Raw genomic sequence first — 7,059 nt, forward strand, 5'->3', positions numbered from 1 at the left:
ACAAAATTGCATAAAATTCTTACTTCTTTCTTCTATGTTGTTTCCTACGATATCGCCTTACAATGTTTCCTTTGCAACATGTGGTAGTTTAAATATTATAAAATAATGGCGTAGTCTAACTTATAAACGAAATAGACTTTTTCACAAGAATCTAGTAAAATAATTTCAAGAAAGAATGTGATATTTTGTTATAATAATTTCAAGAAAGAATGTGATTTTTTTGTTATTTAAAATGCATTTTTGAATGCATAAATGGATATGGGGCACTCCAATTTTACAAATTAAGCAACTTAAACTCAAGTTTTTTAAAATCTCTAAGAGTTCGATTAAAATTAACTAGAAAAAATGTCATGAAAAATGTCATTTCATCTATAAGTTAGACTGCGGCTAAAATAATTAAGCTACATTTCAATTAATTAAGGCGTAGTCTAACTTATAGATGAAACAGTCTTTTTCATCAAGCTATATGATTTCGAGAAAGATTTGATTTTTTTTGTTTAGAGGGGTTTTTTAGGGTGTTGAATCTATTTATGCATTAAAAATGTATTTTAAACAACAAAAAATCACAAACTTTCTTAAAATCGTATTGTCACATTCCAATGAAAAAGGTTATTTTGTCTATAAATTAAACTGCACCATTAATTAATGTTTAATAAAATTTATTTTTGTTATTATTAGTCCTCTCCACCATTAGTTAATGGTTAATAAGATTTATTTTTGTTATTATTAGTCCTTTGCAAGTCAATACTTTAATAATCGGTTTGTTTGTTGACCACTATTAGTTTAGCATTAATCAATGCAACTTATAATGTTATAAATATTTATTTTCCAATTATTTTAAACTAGCATTTGCACCAGATGTTGCAAAAGAAACGCCGTAAGGCATAAAGTGCGGAAGAATAACAACATAAACATGTGAATGGACTACTTGCAAATCTATTCCAAACACCAAAATTTCAGCCTTTTACTTGCAAATGGCTTCCAACTAACAAAATTTCAACTTTTTACTTGCAAATTGATTCCAAACACTAAAACTCCATAAGCCGGAATAAATTTCAACTTTTTACTTGCAAATTGATTCCAAACACTAAAACTCCATAAGCCAGAATTGGTGATTTGAAATGAAAAATGCGAACAAAGAAATGATGGATGACTAATCTTAAGACAAGTTTCTACATTGAAATCGCAGAATGGGAAATCGTGTGGGAAGCAGTGGTGGTTATCTCTGCATCAGGTAGTTGATTTATAAGAACATCATCCCCATTAAAGGCAGAAATTACCGATGTCATAGGCACAACAGCAAGTGCTACCAACAGGGCATGCATAACAGTCATCGCACTTTGCTGGAGGTGTGACTGGAGAGGGAGGGGAAAAGTATTCAGACAGAGATCACACTGACTTTTAACCGGAGAAAAACCCTCAGGAATTGAACAAATCCAATTTATATTCATAAAAGACATGCATTTGCACGCTTGTCATTTGTGGCTTCCAGTTTAAGTTTCTACAATGATATATTGTTAATTCTCTGTTCGGCTTGGTCTCCATTATTCACGCACCATTTTTGCGTTTTCAAACTTCAGGGAGATGACAAGTGTAAAAGAAGTCTTAACTATCAAACAAGGTAAATGTAATGTTCAGTTCTCTCAAATGTACTTTAAATATCACCCTATGAAGTTGTCACCAATTTGAATGAGATGGGTATGTCTGTTGAACCTTAATTTATATAATTTCTGAGAGTGCTTTGAGACACACATGGCTGGTTTTCTGCATCATTATTTCATCTTTTACAGCAATAAAACCTCTTATGCTATTTCATCATAAAGTTGCGCTTGTGCTTCATATTTTTAGTGAAAATGGCAAAACAAGGAGTAGACAATGTGGAAGAGTTGAAGGAAGAGATTTATAATGAAGAGCTCCTGGACTATGAAGAAGAGGAATTGGACGCACAAGCATTGGAGGAACATTTTTCCACTGATGAAGCCTCCAAGAAAGGTTATGTGGGATTTCCCACTGAAGCCAGAGCTCCTTCGAGCAATTGTGGACTCTGGATTTGAACATCCCTCAGAAGTTCAGCACGAGTGCATTCCTCAAGAGATTCTGGGCATGGATGTACTCTGTCAGGCCAAATTTGGAATGGGTAAAACAACAGTTTTCGTGCTTTTAACTCTGCAGCAGATCGAACCCACAGAAGGCCAAGTCTCTGCCCTAGTTTTGTGCCATACTAGAGAATTGGCATACCAGATATGCCATGAATTTGAGAGGTTTATGACTCATCTGAAAGAATTGAAGGTTGTTGTATTCTATGGAGGCCTGCCTATCAAAACTCACAAGGCAATATTAAAAAATGAATCCCCCCAAATAGTTGTTGGGACCCCTGGAAGGATTCTGGCATTGGCAAAAGACAATGATCTCAGTCTGATAAATATAAGGCATTTTATTCTGGATGAATGTGACAAATGCTGGAATCTTTGGACATGAGGAGAGATGTATAGGCCATTTTCAAGATGACCCCTCATGACAAGCAGGTCATGATGTTTTCAGCCACACTGAGCAAGGAAATCAGGCCTGTCTGCAAGAAATTCATGCAGGATCCTATGGAGATATATGTTGATGAGGCCAAGCTCACACTTCAAGGTCTAGTTCAGCACTATATAAAACTGGCTGAGGTAGAAAAGAACAGGAAGCTGACTGATTTGCTGGATGTCCTGGATTTCAACCAGGTGGTTATATTTGTGAAGAGTGTGAAAAGGGCTTCTGAGCTATCCAAGCTGCTGGTGGGGTGCATCTTTCCTTGCACCTGCATTCATTCTGGAATGCAGCCGGATGAAAGACTGATGAGATACAAAAGTTTCAAGGAGGGGAGTAAGAGGCTTCTGGTTGCAACTGATCTGGTAGGCAGGGGAATTGACATTGAAAGAGTTAATATTGTTATCAACTATGACATGCCTGAGTCTGAAGATACTTATTTGCACAGGGTTGGAAGGGTTGGACGGTTTGGCACAAAGGGTTTTGCAATTACCTTTGTCTCTTCTACTTCTTCATCAGAGGAGGATGTGCTGAAGCAGGTTCAAGAACGTTTTGCAGTTGATATCAAGGCACTCCCAGCACATATAGAAGCATCAACATACATGCCATCATGGCCATTGAAATCTGCTCTGGTGTCTGCAATAATTATCCTTCTCATTCATCTCAGTTTTGGCATGGTCTGATTTTGTTTTCTATTCATAAAAACACAGCAGATTCATAAAATTGAAAGGAACAATGGCCATCAAGGCATTTGTAGACAGACCATCACAATTTCAGTCTTATCCACGACTAAGACGTATTTGGTTTTTCTATGAGAGCCATGCATGTTTTCTTCTATTTGTCCTAATTATACAAAAACCCATGTTTTGAGCTACAAATTTTACAACAAATTTGGATTTAGTGCGATTAAAAAGCAATCGATGGGAAAAATGATCATATTATCAAGTCATCAATGTCTATAATGGTCAAAATTGAAGATATATGTCTGGAATATCCCAAAAATTTACAATAAAATCTTTGAAATATGCACATCAAGGAGCTTCCTTCTCACTAGTTATTATGAGTGGAACTTCAACCAATCTTGCACCCTTGCAAGGAATGTTCAGTTAGATTTTGGATGAAAGTAGTCATGTTATTCCACAGAAGCATGCTGTGGATATTGCAAAAGCCAACATTACAATGGTTGGATTACAAGAGGTTTCAAAACCTTGAATTTTACCTTTGCGATGTCTTTAGTTTTGTAATGTCATCTAAAAGTATAATGAAGGAAAGTATCCCTCATTCTTCTTATATTGGGCACTCCACAGATCAACATGGATTAGAAGCCACCTCTTAAACCACGGTCTACTGAATTAATATTGAATGTGCAGGAAAGAGCAATTGATGCTTCTAGACATGCTATGCTGATAGCGAAAATGAGCATGGAAACAAACATTGGAGATATTGACAAAACTGGTCGATTAGTAGAGGAACCTGTAACGCTTGAAAAATCGGCTCAGCTTACTCCGGAGGCCACCTATTATCGAAATCTTAATGACTTAGCATTTGTTATGTAAAAAATTATCGAAATCTTAATGACTTAGCATTTGTTATGTAAAAATATAAACTATATTTTTTTAGATACATTGCAAGTTGCAGCAACATTAACAGCTTTCGATTTCAAATTCTCTATCTACTATTGCTGGGCAGCAATCTAGAGAAAACTCTGTACCCCAACATCCAGTATGTTTGAAACCTGTTCGGATCAGACACTGATGTATCCAGGGTAATGTTAGTGTTTTCTCTTTATTTTCTAGTTTTGAAAGACATTTTGTTTATTCATTTTTTTCTTCAATGATTCTTTATATGTCACAATTCTTCTCGATTATTAGTTTCTGACTTGAGGTAAAATATTATGCCCGAAAGTCACCATTGTACAAGTCACTTTTCATCTTTTTAAAAAAACCTTCTGATTGTGATTATGTTCTTTTAGGTTTTAGTCTCTAAAGCTCTTCCATTGGATCCTTTATTCAACGTGCAAGTTGGCTCTCTGATCTGCAGTACATATTTTTTATTTATTTCATGAGTGCGCTGTAAATCTGTGGTTAACATTGTGTTTCACACGAATGGGCAAAAATAAGATGTAAGATGGTGGCATTTACAATAATCTTGTATGCATAAACAATTTGACAGAAAACAGGTTTCATACAGATCCATCCTACAACAGCTCTGAAAATATTTTGGACATTTTATTGACTGCTGGATTTTAAGCCAGAATATTATTGGAGTTTGACTGTTTTGACCGATTCAGTCTCTAATAATTTCTCCCATCACTGAAGAAAATGTGGATCATACAATCCGGATCGCATAGAGAAGAAACCGTGATCTTGTTTGGCAGCTAGTCTTTCAACTTGAGTTGCAAAATGTGGGTTTGCATGAGTAAGCTTGGGCATATGAACTCCAAATGGATCATTCTTGCTCTATAAATACCAATAAATCTTGGATGAGTATCAAAGGTCAACAGTTTAACACTCCAACCTTAAAACCCTAAAAGGCTACCTGAAATATGAGTTGTGAGAATTAAAGTAAACCAAATGGAACTTCAATATGTCAATCACACTATAACAAGGGTCTTTCACTTGCAAATCTATTCCAAACAACAAAATTTCATCCTTTTACTTGCAAATCGCTTTCAAATAACAAAATTTCACCCTGTTGAAACAGAGGAGATTACCCTGGAAAGCATACCCATCTAAACCCTGTTCAGTGGTATCTGGATGCCAATGTTCTAGGAGAAACTGAGTGCGTAGAAAGTAACAGAGATGGTGAAGTCTGTTGCATTGCATTCCTGAAATAAAACATAGCAGAAAAGGAGCTGAATCTCCTTTCCCACAACAACAGTTGCTTTCAGATTGCCTGTCCTCCACCATGCCCATGACATTCGAATTTAAGCGTTCGATGCAGAGAGTGTGAAAGCAAACACTGCAAATGATCCATGGAAGTAGGGCCGAGCTAGGGCAAGGATGAGGTCTCCACTCCGAGAATCCCCGGGAAGGAAAGCTGAGCCAAGGAGAAGTGATATGTTCCGTCGCATTCTTAATTTGAATACATTACTGTACCGGTCTAATCAATCGTATGGATAAAACTAGCAAGTGGTTTCTCGAAGACCAACTCAAGTCTCAAAATCAATTCCCTCATTTGGTGGACCAGATGATGGAGGAAAACTATCCTCAAAAACGAGAGGTTTGATCTCTACCTCATTGACGTGAACAAGTTCACCAACTGACCTCAACAATGAGCTGACATAACCATGCATTCCTTCACCCCTCCCCTTTAAGAATAGACATTTGCAATTAGAAATTCCCATTGACCAATGAACATAATATTCAGAAACATTGTCTACTATCTTCTCCCTCTTTTCGTATTTTTGGATTGAATGTTATCTATAACAGTGACGATAATCCCTTTGTACTCTTAATCACAACTACTCTGAGTAATCGCGAGTGGAATATCTCACATCCATTCAAAAGAGGCAGGGGAACTAAATGTGGTTGCATATTCTCTCATCTTCAACCTCCCCGTTCTCTTCACCCCCCGAAGATGTCAATATCAGGAATGATATCTAAAAAGCTCCATTCTAATTTTTAGGTTGCCCATTTTAGGCTTCTTGGTCTTATGTTGACTTCACACTTCGAGAATATCCTTCAAATTCATGCTAGCCATATAGTTCATCTCGATGATCCTCAACATCAGGGCATGTTCTCAAAAGCAGAAAGCAAAGACTGTCCATCACATTTCTTGTGAGGAATGGGTATGTAAGCTTTTGACCCTTATGGAAGGCAGAGACTGAAGAGAATTTATATTTTTTAAGTGCTCAATCTATTATATCAGGACGCAATATGATTTCCCTTCCAAGGATTTGAGGGAGTTTCCATCCATGTTTTACAAATACTTCGATTGGAGATGTTTCAATTTACTCCTCAAAGAGGTGGTCACCTTGAAAACTCTCTTGAGTACAATGAAAATTGCATATATTATTTTTTTACTCCCTACAATGAACGATGATTGCATGGCCACTGCTACTACAGATATTACACTAATATTCATGACAACAGTCGTAGAACCACTTGACATTGCCCTTTCACAATAATTACCCAGAAGTAAACCTGTATTTGGGGACCCAATCTGTAAAGAGGAATAGGCCCCACTCAGTTTCCATTCCGTCGTAAAGGACCATGTTGTGATCATATTACCTCCTCCGCATCTTCTTGGAGGAATTTTCAATTGAGGCAATTCAACATTGGAAAGAACAGGCTTCCTGTGGCCTTTATATGGTAAGAACTAGTTACCTAGCTCTAAATAGACATAGTGGTTCTAAAGAAGTTTCACTGTTTAAAGAAATCATGATGAAATTCCATGGCTACCCACAGTCATCCTAGAGCAATACTAAGAGGGCTGACCTCCTAGGAATGAGTGCTATTTTCTTTTCATTTGATTATGATTTTTCCCTGAGGGCTTAAACATAATACTATGTTTATTTTAGGCACACACATT

General features: G+C 36.6%; 1 pseudogene; it reads left to right on the top strand.

The window, feature by feature from the left end:
* The first annotated feature begins 2,103 nt into the window (after positions 1-2,103).
* LOC149240300 (DEAD-box ATP-dependent RNA helicase 15 pseudogene) lies at positions 2,104-3,575 on the top strand (annotated as a pseudogene).
* The last annotated feature ends 3,484 nt before the right edge of the window (positions 3,576-7,059 follow it).

This window comes from Pinus tabuliformis, chromosome 8, assembly GCF_031772625.1.
Source record: "Pinus tabuliformis cultivar Carrire ecotype Pingquan chromosome 8, CPIR1, whole genome shotgun sequence".
NCBI classification, from domain to species: Eukaryota; Viridiplantae; Streptophyta; class Pinopsida; order Pinales; family Pinaceae; genus Pinus; species Pinus tabuliformis.